Consider the following 16583-nt stretch of genomic DNA (forward strand, 5'->3'; position numbering starts at 1 on the left):
GATCTACAGTTAACACCATTGGTACCAGTGAGATCAGGATACAGATTTCATTGGGAAAGTCTGCAGTCAGGGACCTATCTTAATTACTGAGGAGCAATAGTATAAATTTGAAGACTAAGGTGTGCTGTACGACAACATGCTTGGAATGGTGGAGAGTCAGTGAATGAGAAGAAGACTCTCAGCAATGGGGTCAAGTGTCTCAGGAAGAATAAATAAAAATAGCCCAGGAAAGGATATCTTTTATTATTAAGATCTGAACCCTGTCCTAACAATAAAAACTTGCTAAACTATAAGTTTAAAATGATCTTTATTTTCTATGGTATGTTTCAAAATATAAACATTGAGTTAAAATTAGATAGAATGAAACAGGTGACCATCAGTGAAACCCTTATTTTGATTTTCACTTTGTATATGTATTTCTTTAGCTGGGTGTTTTTTAATTTAAGCCCTAAGAGAATAAGGATTAGAATTTAAATTCTCAAACTCTTTTCTTTTTTGTGAGATTAAACAATAAATTAAGATATAAGTAATATGGAGAAATGGGAATGCAATGAAATTATTAATAAACTTTCATAGGGAAAATTTTAAGCCAGAGATATTAAATTCAGAGTGTAGACAGCTAAAGGGAAATGTCATAATTACCACTAAGCCTTCAAGCTTCACCTTGACAGGGAATCAGAAGAAATGCAGTGAGTTTAAATGAGAAATGGTGGGAAGCTTGGTGCCTTTAGGAGAAGATATTCCATAAGCAAATACGGTTAAACCTTCCTTCTTCTGCTTTTCCAGATTATCATAACTAAGGACGTGGGCTGCCCATTGCATTTCTGGGTGCCCTAGTGGAATAGTCTGTAGGAAATTGCACTGTTTACTGAAGGGTTTACCTCTCTGCTGGTTCAAATTCACCAATAATTCCAAGGGGAAAAGATAGGTCCTCTCCTCTTATGCAGTTTAAAGCCTGGAAACCCAACTGAGCTAGGCGTTGGTGCTGACTTGATGGTATGGTATATATACAAGTCTGTCCTGGAGAGGATGAAACCAAGTTGCTCCTTAGGGGTAAGGATTTTGAACTTCCATCTCACATGCTTTGGGCATGTTGTCTTGGAGAAGGACATCATGCTTGGAAAGATGGAGGGACAAGGCAGGAGAATACGACCCTGGATGAGAGGGATTAACAAAATGACTAAAGTAGTAGGGGTAGGTGTGTTGGAGAAAGTGAAAGTCTCTCAGGATAAGACAAGGTTCAGAGTTATTGTACATAGGGTTGCTATGAGTCACAGGTGCCTCATCGGCACATAACAACAACAAACTATATATATGAGAAGAATGCTTTTGCGTTGTGGTGCTGGAGAAGAGTCTTAAACTGTGAAAGGTAGCATTTAACATATATTTATCGAGGTGAAGGCACACAGTTCAAAACCACCAGCTTCTCCTTGGGAGAAGGATGGGCAATCTCCCATGTGATTATTTGCCTCTGAAAACCATCTGAAGAGTCACCTGTGGGTCAGTTTCGACTCTACCGTAAACATCAACAACAATTATGTCTCAGACACAATGCTAGGCTCTAGAGGTGTAGAAGACCTGGATTCAGATCTTGCCTTCTTGGAGCTTATAAAAAGAAGAATGAATGCTTAGAAAACTATGATGGGTGTCTGGGTGTCCCTGGGAGGCCACCTGATCCTGACAGAGTGGGCTGGTCCTGGTGGTTCAGAAAGGTTTTCTGAAATAGGTGATGTGCAGGCTGATGTTTGATGGAAGCGTAAGAACCTGGTGGGAGAAACTAGTGGTGGATAATCAGAGATGAGGAGGGAGCAGTCCAGAGAGAATGGTGGCTCCTCACCTGGGAAGAGGGGCTGACCTGGAAGGACTGTGGAAGCTGAGCCACTGTGTGGTGCATGCCCCACTTTTGCCCTCACAGAGCATCTCTACTTTTCCATTGTTGTCTTCATATCCATTGTGAATTGGCATCAGTCTTGAATTGACTCTGGACACATGACGACCTCATGAGTGCAGAGAGCAGAGCTGAGCTGCTCCACAGGGCTGTTTGTTTGCTTTTTAAAAATGTGATTTGAGTGGAAGTTTACAAGGCACATTGAGTTTTCAACCAGTGATTGATACACGTTCTGTTTTATATCATTAATTAAAATCCTCACAATGCCTGATCAAGTCCTTATTATGTATTGCCTTCTCCTTCTCCCATCTCAATCAGTGTCTCTTACCAATTTATTAACTTTTACTGCCTTCTCCATCTCTTCCTTTCTCTGGTAATTGGGCAAAAATGATTCTGTGTGTAAAGTTTTCTCTAGCTTTTTATAGTGATATTTTTTTCAGGAGCAGATCTGTCTTCCAGGGCAGCTCTAGAGGGGTTTGAACTTTCCATTAGCAATTGAGCACTTAACAGTGCCACCCAGGGATACCTTCAAAACCATCACATCATCATATTGTCTTACAGATTGTTGAAGAGGCCCCACTTCTCACTTTTGGAGGAAATGCTGTGGTAAAACAAACCTTAACTTCCTTCTCAGCTACACACTGACTTAAAAAAATATTAAAAATCGAACAGTGGAGTAGGAGAGGGAAAGATGAGTGGGGAAGGAGGAGGCTTGCCGGGACTTAGAAGCAATCAAGAGGCATCTCACCCTCTCTGCTCAGTACTTAATGTCAGACCCATACTGGATTTGTGGCTGGGCAATAAATTTCTATGTGCTTGGACCAGGAGACAGTCATCAGAATTGAGCAAGGGAACACTGCAAGGTTCAAAATTGGGAAGAGTGTGTGTCAAGGATGTGTCCTGTCTCCATACCTTTTCAGTCTGTATGCAGAACAGATTATCTGGGAGGCTGGGCTCTATGAGGAGAACTATATGAGGACTGGAGGAAAACTCACCAACAGTCTGTTATGCAGACAATACAAGCCAGCTTGCTGAAACTGAGGAGGACCTCAACATCAAGAAAACAAAGATTCTCACCATTGAGCCAATTGACAGCTTCGTGACGAATGGTCAAGATATTGAGATTGTTAACAACTTTAGTTTTCTTGACTCCACAATCGACAGTCTTGACACCAGCAGCCAGGAAATTAAAAGAAAGTCTGCTGTCAGAGACCTCTCCAAAGTACGGAAGAACAATTATGTCAGTCTGGAGACCAAGGTGTGCTTAATACAGGCCATGGTCTTCACAGTCACTTGCTGTGCATCAGAGAGCTGGACAATGACTAGGGATGATAGAAGGAGAATTGATACCTTTGAGCTGTGGTGCTAGAGAAGAGTATTGAGAGTACCATGGACTGCTAGGAAAACAAACAGATTCATCCTGGAAAGGGTTAAACTTGGCTGCTTCTTGGAGGCAAGGATTCTGATGCTTCCTCTGACACACTTTGGACATGTTGCAAGGAAGGACCAGTCCTTGGAGAGGGACATCATGCGTAGGAGGGTGGAGGGACAGTACAAGAGAGGAAGACCCTCAATAAGATGCATTGACTCAATGATTGGGGTAATGGGGGTAGGTGTGTCAGAGACAATAAGATTGGCACAGGCTAAAACAGCATTTAAGGCTGTTGTATATAGGGTCGTTATGAGTTGCAGGCACCTTGATGACACATAACAACAACTACAACTGTTATTGTTACAATCTCATTAAAGCCATCTGTAAAATGAGGTTAACAACAGTACATTTTCATAGAACTGTTCTAAGCATTAAGTGAGTTAAGGTATAGAGCAGTTAGGGAGTACTTGACATGTAGTTATCTTTCGATAAATAACAAATCTGTCATTCACAATGCCATTGAGTGGAAGCCAATTCATGACTGGCCCTCCACTGGGTTTTAAGGTGATAAGCTGCATCAGAGGGGATTGCTCACCTTTGTCCTGCACAGATGCTCGTGGGTTTGAACTGCCTTTGGCTTAGCAGGGCACCTCCCTGTGGACTACACCATGAGAACTCCCTCAAATAGCACTCATCTGTTACTGTTGTTGTTAAGTGTTGTTGAGTCGTAGACAACTCATAGTGACCCTATGAACAAAAGACCTGAACACTTGTATAACTTTCATCCTTTCTCCATGTTCATAGAGTTTCCAGAGGCAAACTGTTTCGGAAGTGGATGCCACTCCTGCTTCCAGGCTTGTTTTAATCGGGGAGCTCCACCACTGTCCACTGTCGGTAACCATTATTGAATTTGACATATCCGTGTCACTGTGTTTAGCATCATAGCAACCACAATGTACCTCAATTATTAAGCATGTGACAGCCATCATGTGTATGGTATTGCCTTTATTATCTCATTTAATAGTCTCAATTACCTTTATAAGTTTGACACACTTAAATCACCCCCACCACCCCTTTTATACTAGTTTATTTACGAAGTTTGTATACATTGTTTTTCAAGCAGGATTTTTCCCATTTCCTTCACTACCCCTCCCTCCAATTATCAAACTGTGTTACCCTATGATTAATGCCCCCCCCTCAGTCCTCTGTTCCCACCCTCACCCACTTGGATCCTCATACTCATTCTACAGTAATGGTCTCATACAATATTTGTCCTTATGGGACTAAGTTAGTTCACTTAGCATAATGCTCTTCCATCCCTCCCAAGTTAGATAGTAATTTTCAAAATCATTGCTACTGTGCACTGCATAGTATTCCATCATGTGAGTGTACCATAATGTCTCAACTCATTTGTTTGTGATTGGACATTTGGGCTGTTTCCATGTTCTTGCAATGGTGAATAACTCTGTTATGAACATTGGTGTACAAATCTCCGTTTGTTCCACAGTCCTCATCCCCTCGGCATTTAACCCCCTTTTTACAAATAAAGGCGTTGAGGCTCAGAAGGGGTAATGGACCTGTCCAAGAATAGTCTGGACGTGAGGCTGTGAGGACTTGAAGCCAAGTTTTTCAAATATACACTCTTGCATTACCTTGATGGTGACCACTGAATTCTGGTTCCTTTTACTTTCGGGGAGCTCTGGTGTCTTCGTGGCACCTGCTCCAAGTGCCTTGCTTTCTTTGCGCTTGTGTTGATTGACTCTTTTTAGAACCATGTGGTCAGTGTGGAAGTATGATCAGCTCTTCAAAAACCTCCAGCCGTTATATTAATAAACACAGCTTAGATAAGTGCCTGAGAATTGGCCACCCTGACCAAAAACTGGCCGAAGGAAAATACCTGGCATAGCTTGTGTTCTGACTCTCAACACGGGAGCCCCAGGCACTTGATGTGAGACTGGCCCCCGGGAACATGGAAAGTGACAGGACTCAGGAAAGAACGTATATGCTCAGGCCTCACACACAGGGCCCGAAGGACTCAACTGCTGAAGGCGACATATCCAGGTCCAGCGAGATGCTGGTGGAGACAGAGAGCACAGAGTGTAAACATGCCAGCTCACCTTGGCATGAAGCTTGGTGCCACAGAGTCTGGCTGGGTTGTTGTTGCTGTTAGCTACCAAAATTTGACCCGTGACTCACAGTAATCTTGGCTGTTAACCAGCAGTAGGGAGTTAGAGGCTCTGGGTAGAAAGTCCTGGTGCCCTTGGCAAGAGTCAGCGTGGTTCTGCCCTGTCCCATGTTGGGCCACGATGAGACTCTGAAACTACTTGGCAGCAATTGATTTTTTCTTTTTCTTTTTTAATGTAGTTGTTATTCTGAATGCTAATGGGGAAGTGGCTTAGTGGTAAGGAATTGCGCCGTCAATGGAAAGGTATGTGGTTCGAATCCAGCAGCTACCCCATAGAAGAAAGAAAGGCAGTCTCTTCTTGTGTCATTTTCTACCTCTGAAAACCCTCTGTCAGGTATGGGTCATTTCTGACCCCGCAGTACACAACAATGGAGGGAGTAGCTAGCTAAATTAGGCATGCATCTTTTAGTAACATTCTTGTTACTTTTAGTAACACTCTTGTATCTTATTGTACTTTGATCTTGTTCTTGTTGAACCCTGGTTTTCAGAATTTGAAAATTAGGGGGGAAACTCTAACATTGGTAGGTGAGAGAAGATGGCTCCTGAAGTGGACTAGGGTGGTCCTGTCTCTCCCTCCAGACTCATATTAACAATGACTTAATTCCAGAAATATTGTCAGCAAGTAAAATAAATAGACTGATTACTGTGGGCAAATTGTACGTTAATGTATCTAGGCATTGTTTCTAGTCTGACCCTTAAAATATACGCTTAATCAATCTAGATGGATGAGTCATTACACCCTTAATTAATCTTTCTGGACATTTATAGAGAAAAGGCAAAGCCTTTACAAAGACCTTATAAATGTGTTTTAGCTTAGGATGGATTTTTATTTATGTGCCTAGCCCAAGCAGTCATTACTTCTAAGTGATGGCTTATTTTGAATGTTCTCAGTCCTTCAAAATGTTTTATTCCCATCCTTGGGGAGACACTCAAGGAGTGAGTTGAAACACACGATGGCCATTTTCCGTGGCACAAGCTAGCCAGTCCTCTGGAGTGTGCATGTTTGTTTAGATTTTATAACACTACAAGTAAAGAGACAGGGAGAAAGACAAGGGGGCACTCATTCATCAAGGGACCTTCTTGTGGGAGAGCTGTCCCTTATGGAGATTCATCCGAGGTGAGCTGACCCCGAGTGTGCCACCTCCTTGGCCACAGAGGTCATATGCTTCACAGAAGCATTTCCCTGGAGCTTGAAGCCCAAGTCTTCTACTAAATGCCAAGACAGGGCCTAGTTGCTTTTGCTTTCCTGGGCTTTGGTGTGTCAGACATTGCTGGGATACTGGGAGTTTGCTTCTGGTGGTATTTGCTGTAGGATTTTGACTTAAATTGGAGTCAGTTCTTCTAGGACATTAGGCTGTGTGTGTGTGTGTGTGTGTGTGTGTGTGTGTGTGTTTTGCAGAGGAAGGTCTTACCACTCAGTCTTTATGTTTGCCTGTTCACTGCAACTTTATACTCCAGAGCAGTCGTTTTTGTAATCCATACTCCAGAGCAGTTTTTGTAATCCAGTCTTTAGCTTTTGGCATGTATTTGTGCTGAGTATTTCATGTGCAGCTGACATGGCAACAGGCGTTCCAAACGTTAAGCTCCGGGAGCACGTGTCCTATAGTCGAGAATAAAGCAGAATTCCAGATATTGAAAATTAAGTAAGAAATGAAACACATGCTGAGATAAGGTTAGCCTGTTTGACAGAAATGTGTCCACAGCGATGGAGGGAAGGGCTGGAGGAAGTGGCAGAAAATGCAGCTGGGGTCTAGGTAGGAGATAGGTCACAGAAGAAGGGCTTCAGGCTTAGGAGACCACAGTACAGGGTTTGGGTTTCCCTCTAATTGCAGTGGGAAGCTGTTGTAGGATTTTAGGTGGTGGACTGACATGATCTGATACAGAATGTGCTTTTTATATTCCTCTTGTTTTGTTTTCATTTTTATTATGGATAAGGACACAGAAAATGCTAGTGATGCAGAAATTAAGTTCTTGGATACGAACTGAATGGTTGGCAGTTTGAATCCACCAGATGCTCCATCCAAGGGAGATCTGGTGATCAGTTTTTGTATAGTTTATAGCTTTGGAAACCATATGGAATAGATTCTATCTTATAGACTCAGTAGACATTGAAATAGACTAGAAGGTTTATTTATGTATGTATGCCATTTTAACCATGTTTTATGAGTGTAATTCAGTGACATTAATTATATTCACTATATGAATCAGTTCCAACTTGACAGCACACAACAATTAGAGATTGAATTGTATCCCCTCAAAATATGTGTTATATATATGAGTCTTCACCTCTGTGCCTATGATTGTAATCCCATTTGGGGATTGATGTAAAATGTATTGAGTTAATTTCTTTTGAGATATAGAAGAGATTAAACAAGTGAACTGTGAAAAAGAAAAAAACAGAACTTAAACATTTAGAAAAGTTTGTTGTATAAACTAAGGACGTATGTCCTAGAATTCCCACCAAGGACTTGGCTACACGATTTTTTGTTGAAGCGATTAAGGCAGTGACTGACAGATCTACGCAACTACCATGACAGAAGCCTATCTGTTTAGACTGAAGAGATCAGAACAGAATGAAAGGACAGAAAACGGTCTCTTGGAATTCTTCAGGCAGGAAAAAGACCAAAAGAATGACATCTGTTGTCGAAAAGAGGGAAAAGAACTGTCCTTGAGCAGCTCAGAGATCAGTAGAGCCGTTAGAAGGAACATGAGGCAGGACTTTTCTCGATCTCAAAGGACTGAGGCATGATCTTCGGGATCTCTGATTGTGGGACAATCGACTCCCAGGGTTCCAAGTGCTGACACTTTGCCAACTCCATTTGAGGTGTGGAGCTGCTGGAGGATGAGACTGCTGCTCAAAGCAGAGGGGACAGGTCTTTCAGACACAAAGAGCAGTAGAATGGGTTCTACAAGAGTCTGGGTCATCACTAAGATGCACAAGGAAAATGAGGCCAAGCGAACAGTGTTGTGCCTCCAGTTTGCCTAAAAGGTGGAGCTGAAGCCCAGGGTCTCAGGACGTACACCCAAAAGGTGTGTGGCCAGCAACCAAAGACTGAAATATGAGCCATGGCTCCGTGGGCTCAGAAAGCTCAGGATTACTGTCAAAGCTGAGATCTAATACAAATGAATCTACTGATTCATGGACTTGCTTGGTACCTATCACCCATCCCTTCCCTCCAGTCTCTCCCATTTGTAGTAGTAATGATTGTTCCCATTCCACTGTTATGCTTTGAAAGCAGATAACCTGTATTCTAAATTACACGCATTCTCAGATGAATATTGTCCCAGAATGGAATATGTCTAATTTCCACTCATTGCATTTTGAAGATTCAGAGGATGAGATTTTGAACTTGGAACTGATTTAAGATTTGGGGGATGATATGCTGAAGTGAATGTATTTTGCATGCGGCTAGATTATGAATTCTCGGGGAGGGGGAAACAGCAAAATGTTATGGATTGATTGTGTCCCCATAAGATGTGCGTGTGGTAAATGCTAAACTCTATGCCTCCAGGAAGGGAACTCTGATGGTGTCGTCTGTAGGGAGAAGTGCTGCTAGCCCAATCTGTGCCTCTTTGATGGTTCAAATCCCCTGCGACTTGTCTCTCAGAGCCCTGGAAACTTAGAGCCTTGGAAACCCACTTTGTTACCTTTAATGATGACTCCCTATTACTCCCTTCACTTAGTTTCTAAAGAAACCAAACAAAACTCAAAACTAATTGCTGTGGTTTTGGAGCTAATTCATAGCTGATCCTCCACTGGGTCTTTGAGGCAGTAAATCGCACAGGAGTCACCACTAAGAAACTTTTCTATCTATCCATCTACCTTTTATAAGTATTTCATACAAATGGGGTTATTATATTTGTTCTTTTATGTCTGCTTAATTTCACTCAGCCTAAGATTTTCAAGGTTCATCCATGTCAGATAATGTATCAGAACTCCGTGACCTTTTTCAACTGGCATTATCCCATTGTATGTATGTGCCACATTTAGTTGAACCTTTCTTAAATGGGCACTTGGGTTGCTTCCATCTTTTGTTGTTACTAATAGTGTTGCTTTGAACATTGATAGTCTTTGCTTTCAATTTTTGGTATATACCTAGGAGTACAGCTGTCCACTCACATGGTAATTCTGAGGAACCCTTAAGCCACTCAGCTGTTAACTGAAGGCGGGGCAGGGAGGGTGGCTTCCCAGGAGAAAAGCAAACAATTTAGCAATCAGCCTCCAGTGAAGATTATAGCATGGAAAGTCTCATGGACAGTCCTGATCTTTTCTACAGAATTCCTATTAGTAAGAATTTACTTGACAACACATAACAACAACATGACAACTATATATTTAACTTTTGAGGAAGTGATAAACTGTTTTCTGTAACAGTTGTGTCATTTTGTACCCCTGTCAACAATGGATACGGTTCCAGTTACTTTACATCCTGTCAACACTACTGACTGTTGTCTTTTTTTTTTTTCTGCTAATGGTCACTCTCCTGGGTGTGAAGTGGTATCTTAGTGTGGTTTTGATCTGCATTTCTCCTGAGAACATACCATGGAGTGCCAAAAGCGCAAGCAAATCTGTCTTGAAGAAGTACAGCCTTAGAAGTGATAATGTCATTGAAGTCAATGAGGGAGAGAATAGTTTAAAATTAAGATATTTTAGGGCATTATGATTATCATAAGAGTCTGGAATGATTGTTGCAGAGTGTAGTATACTTGGGGTGGGAGTGGGGATGTGCGGGGGAGGGGATTGTGTACCAGTGAAGGAGTTTTTCTTTTGCTTTTCAAGGAGAGGAGCGAACTAGGTAGGGGTGGGGGTGGGGGTGAGTGGATGGGGAGAAAAGTGCAACAATGAATGAATGGAATTCCAAAATCTCTGTAGATGTTCATTGAAAAATTAATAATAATAATAATAATAATAATAATAATAATAAGTGATAATGTGATAATGAGGTTTCTTCTCAGTACTTTTTGGGCCTTGTTATTAGGAGGGACCAAGCCCTACAGAAGAAATCTTGCTTGTTAGGTGCCCACAACTCATAGCAACCTTGTAAACAGCAGATCAACACCTTGCCCAACCCTGAGCCGTCCTTACAATGTTCTGCGCCCGTTGTTACTATGCCAGGCCTTTTGTTGAGGATCTTCATCTCTTTCTCTGACTCATCATATTTCCCGTCACGATACCTTTTCCAAAGGCTTGTCCTTCCTGAAAACAGACTCAAATTCTGTGAAATGAAGTTGCACTAGGCCTGCCATTCAGGAGCACTCTGGTTGCACTTCTTCAAAGACAGACTTTCTGGTTCTATTCTCAGTTTATGAAATATTTAATGCTCTTCTCAACACAACTCCAAGACTTAGATTCTTCTTCTGTCATTCTTACTCATCATGCAACTTTCACATCCACATGCAGTAATTAAAAAGACCATTGTTTGGATCAGCCTCACCTTAGTCTTTAGATTGACATTGTTGCACTTTGGAGAGGTCCTTGACAAGAGATTTTCCCAATGTAACATGTCTTTTGATTTCTTCACTGCTGGTGCCGTGGGAGTTGATTGTGAATTCAAGTAAAAGGAAATAATTGACAACTTCAGTCTTTTCTCCTTCTATCGCAATATTGCCTTTTGGTCCAGGATTTTTTTTTATATAAAGACCTCTAATGTGATGGATTTTTATAGTAACTGGGCCAGTTTGGGTTAGTGTGCCAGAATCCGTGAGACTGGCTCAGGACAGGGCAAGCGTCAGAGCTGCTATACATAGAGTCTCTGTAGGTCACAGATGACTTGGCGGCACATAACAACAACAACAACAACAACAATGTTGAACTGTAATTGATAAAGTATTGTTATTGTTGTTAAGTACTATAGAGTTGGGTACAACTCATAATGACTTTGAACAATAAATATGAACCATGCATTGTCCTTCATCATAGAATCCATGAAAAAAGAAGTCTCTCAGTGAGACAGATTGGCATAGTAGCAGTGGCAGTGGTCTCAAGTACAGCTTCAATTGTAAGGGTGATACAGGTCAGGGAGTTTTTCATTCTGTTTATAAAGAGTTAACTCTGAGTTGAATCTTAGCAACAACAGTAAGTACTGACATTGAGCATGTGTTAATGTGATTCTTCATAGTTTCTGTGTCTTCTGGAGAAGCCTGGTAGTATAGCCCATAGGAAGTTGTGTTGTAAGACCATGTCTGACTGTTTAAGGACTGGAAAGGACTCATTGTAATGTATGGCTTGCGAACCCAGATAACAGGGTTGCAATGAGTTGGAATGAATGATAGTAAGTTTTGAGTCTTTGTGAAATGTCTATTCAAGTAATTTGCCTGTTTGTAAATTGAGTTGTTTATCTCTGGGTGGATGATTTAGATTTTTAAGAGATCACTTTGGCTATTGTGTGGGATCTTATTTTTTTTTTCTTGAATAAAATTATTATTTTATTCTGGTTTACTTACAAAGTTTGTATGTATTGTTTTTCACACCAATCTTTCCCATTTCCTTTACCTACCACTCCCTCTACCCATCAAATTGTGCTACTCTATGATTAACTCCCATTCACCTGCCCATCCTCACCCCCTTGATAGCATAATGCTCTTCAGTCCCTCCCAAGTTAGGCAGTTATTTTAAAAATCATTGCTCCTGTGTACTATTCCATTCCAATCATAGTATTCCATTGTGCGAATGTACCACAATTTCTCAATCCATTTCATTGTGGCTGGACATTTGGGGATGTTTCCATATTCTTGTGATGGTGAATAATCCTGCTATGAGCATTGATACACAAATCTTCATTTGTACCTCAGTTATAGTTTTCTCAGGGTATATCCCAAGCAATGGAATAGCTGTGTCATATTGTATTTCTATGTTCAACGTTTTGAGGAAACGCCAAGCTACCTTCCAGAATGGTAGTATCATTTTATAATCCCACCAACAATGTGTAAGAGTTCCTATCTCACCACATCCTTTCCAACATATATTACTTGCCGCCCTTTTAAACTTTGCCACTACTACTGGGGTACAATAGTATCACATTGTGGTTTTGACGTACATCTCTCTTATTGCCTGTGACTTTGATAATTTCTTCATGTGAATTTTTGTTTCTTAATTATTTCTGCTGTTCTTAAGTAATTACTTCAAACTTTCAGATATAAGCTATTAAAATTTGATTTAAAATGTGTTAGTTTGTTTTGGTGTTTCACATATTTGTCTTCTGATCAGTCTAAAGAACTATCCAAACCTAAAGATATGTTGTTGTTGTTTTTTGCCATTGAGGCACTTGCAACTCATAGCGACCCTTTTGTACAAGAGCCCTAAACCCTGCTCTATTCTGTGTCAACCTCATTGTCTCCAACTCACGTACTCCCACTACCCCAAACATGGAATTGTTCCATCTCATTGAGGGTCTTCCTCTCCTGCGCCGTCCCTCCACTTGCCCAAACATGATGGCCTTCTTCAAGGACTGGTCCCTCCTTGCAACATTCCGAAAGTATGTCAGATGAAGCTTCAGAATCCTTGCTTCCTAGGAGCATCCTGGTTTCAACTTCTCTAGGATGAACTTGTTTTTTCTCCTAGCAGTGCATGATATATTCAACACTCTTCTCCAGCACCACAGCTCAAAGGCATCAAGTCTCTGTCATCCCTAGTCACCGTCCAGCTCTCTGATGCATAGCATGCAATTGTGAAGGCTATAGCCCAAATCAGGCTCACTTTAGTCTCCAGCCTGACATGGTTGCTCTTCAGTACTCTGGAGAAGTCCCTGACAGCTGACTTTTCCAATGCAATTAATCTCTTGATTTCCTGGCTGCTGTTGCCAAAAGTGTTAACTGTGGAGCCAAGCAAACTAAAACTGTTAACTATCTCAATCTCTTCCTCATCCATACTGATGCTGCCAATTGGCCCAGTGGTGAGAATCTTTGTTTTCTTGGTGTTGAGCTTCAATCAAGGCTGCAGTCCTTGACCTTCTGGAGCAAGCGCTTCAGGTCCTCCTCAGTGTCAGCAAGAAAGGTTGTGCCATCTGCATAACACAGATTGTTGACTGTCAGTTATATCATTATTCCAAGCAACAAAAGCATAAAATACCCATATTTTAATTGAATGATGACTAGATCTTTTTATTAGTATAGATGGAATTGGTTGACATGAAATCATTTCAAGGAGTAGCATAAAATAAAGAACTAATGATGATGAAGGAAGAAATTCAAACTATATTGAAGCTATTGGCAAAATATAAAGTCCCAGGAACTGATAAATACCAAATGAGGTGTCTCAACAAACAGTTGCATCTCTAGACATGCTCTTTAGTCTAGGCCAATAAATTTGGAAAGTAATTACCTGGTAACCTGACTGGAAGAGATCCTTTTTTGTTCCTATTCCCAAAAAGATGGTTTGATAGAATATGGAAATTATTGGAAAAACATCACTTATAGTACATGGAAGTAAAATCTTGCTGAAGATTATTAGAAAAACAGAAGAGTGCATCGACAGGAAACAGGCAGAAATTCTAACTCGATTCAGAAGAGGCTATGGCAGGAATGATGTCATAGTTGATGTCAGATTGATACTGGCTGAAAGCAGGGAATATAAAAAAAAGTTTGCCTGTGTTTTATTGACTATACAAAGACAATTGACTATGTGGATCATAACAAATTTTGGCTAACGTTGAGAAAAAAGAGAATCCCAGAACATTCAGTTGTACTATTGAAAAACCTATACCTAGATCAAGAATCTATTGTTCAAACAGAGCAAGAAAACACTGCATTATTTAAAATCAATAAAAGTGTGTGTGTGAGGGATTTATCTTTCTTCATACTTATTTAGTATATATGCCGAGCAAATAATTCTAGAAGAATCAGGATTATATAAAGAAGAATGTGGCATCAAGATGAAGGAAGACACATCAACAACCTGTGTTATATGGATGACACAACTTTGCTTGCAGAATGTAAAGAAGTCTTGAAGTATTTACTGAAGATGATCAAAGACTACAGTCTTCAATATGGATTCAATATCAAGAAAACAAAAATCATTACCCCTGGACCAATAGGTAACATCATGATGTTGTTGTTGTGTACTGTCAAGTCAGAACCGATCCATAGCTGACCCTCCAGCAGATTTTCAGAAGCAGATAGATGGAGAAAATAAATACCCAAGTTGTCAATGATTTAATTTTGCTTATTGTCTAAAGAACAGAAAACGGAACATGGGGACACAGATGCATGAATGACTCTTTAAAAGGGCCAGAGGGAGTGAGAATAGTGCAGCCTCTTACCACCCCAGAACAGAAAGCAGATAAAGAGCCCAGGCCCAAGGTGACTTTAGAACCACACGAACAACGAGGTTCGTCATCATTGTTGACTCACAGACACACAGCTGTGGTACTGAGAATGGGGTTTATTAGGGAATTAAGTTGAAGAGTGGGAGAGGCAAATGATATCACCAAATGCAAATCCAAGTTTTAACCCAGAAGTCTCAAGGCACAATTCCTCGATTAGTCCAGCCACCAGTTTCAGTTCAGCAAGCAGATTTTCCTTCCATCATCAAAGGCAAGAACAGCAAAATCTTTAACTGTGGTCAGCACAAATGCAAGAAACCTCAGTTTCTCCATAGCAATGCCACAGGCTTTCCACCACCATCACCAGGGTCTTGATTACCAAGGTCTTGCTTCAGTCTCCTTCAAATCTTGCCACTGCAAGTTCTGTTACTTACCTCAAATCTTGCTGTCCAGTTTGGGAAGCACTCTTTCTCTTATCCTAGTTCCACAGCTGTTGTTGATTTGCAAGACCATCCTGATTTGTAAGACCATGGGCCTGCAGTTAAGGAAGCTGGAAACCTGAGAGGGTAATGGCTACAAATAAGCCAGCTTTTAGGCAAACACAACATTTGGTTACACAATCAACACTCATGGTAGTGGTAGTCAGGAAATTAAAAGATGTGTAACATTGGAGTAAATATGCTGTCAAGGACCTCTCCAAACTGCTGAAGAGCATGCTAAAAAGCAAAAGTAACAGTTTAAAGTCTAAGGTGTACCTGGTCTAAGCTGTAGTCTTTTCATTTGCTTCCTATGCTTCTGAAAGTTAGTCAGTTAATAATGATGCCAGAAGAATAGTTAAAGTCTTTGAATTGTGGTGTTTGCAGAGTATTGAGTACCCAATTGACTACCAAAAGAACAAAAAAGTCTATCTTGGAGAAAGTACAACTAGAGTGCTCTTTAGAGGCAAAGATAGTGAAACTTCATCTTACACTGGGCACGTTGTCAGGAGGCCAATCCTGCTGAGAAAGACACAAAGAGGACCTTAAACAAAATAGATTCACACTCCAGCAACTGTAACAGTAGCCTGGAGAGTGTGGGTGAGGATGGTGCAGGGTAGAGCAAGGTTCAGATCGGTTGTTATTGCTGCGAGTCTTAGTCAATTGCAGGAATATATAACAGCAACATCAGTTGAATGACTGCCATTAATGTTTGTAAGTTAATTATCAGTAATACCATATTATTATTATGTTTCACTGAATTATTTTGGTATATGTGCCAGGTAGCATCAAGTTTGTGTAAATCAGTCCACTAGTAGCAGTGTTTTATGGAAGATATTTCTCCTCTTTCTTATGTCAATATGCAGAGATAGGTTGTATGAGTCCTTATGATGATTCTATCCCATGAAGACTGTATGGCCCTACCATTGCTCAGTCTTATTCTACTATGTGTGTCCTTCATTATTAAGGTCATTTCATTGACTCAGATGGTTGGTTATTTCACCTGTAGCCATCACATTAAAATTTCATCATAAAGGAAGAAAGGATGAAGAAAATTGCATCAATAAAGTTTCCTAGAGAATGATATTTACACTTTCAGATTATTAACTAAAATTTAGGCATATGATTCCAACTACTAGGAAGATAGGCTGAAGGCCAAGAATTGTTATTTTGGGTAGTTGGGTAAGAAAATCAGGGATCTTTTACTATAGAAGAAGAAGGGAGAAAATGTTGAGGAACAACTGGAAGAAACATTACATTTTTCAGAGAATGTGATTTGACTAAATGTCTAGAAGTTCTTCCCCTCTCCCTTTAGTTTAGGTTGAGTATTTTAGAATGCCATCTCATTATAGTGTTTTGTAATTCTTTCCACTTTTCTTTCCAAAGGAAAAGAGGTGTTTGA

The sequence above is a fragment of the Elephantulus edwardii genome, unplaced genomic scaffold (assembly GCF_000299155.1).
Source record: "Elephantulus edwardii isolate Elephantulus edwardi_28Jun2011 unplaced genomic scaffold, EleEdw1.0 scaffold00132, whole genome shotgun sequence".
Classification (NCBI taxonomy): Eukaryota; Metazoa; Chordata; class Mammalia; order Macroscelidea; family Macroscelididae; genus Elephantulus; species Elephantulus edwardii.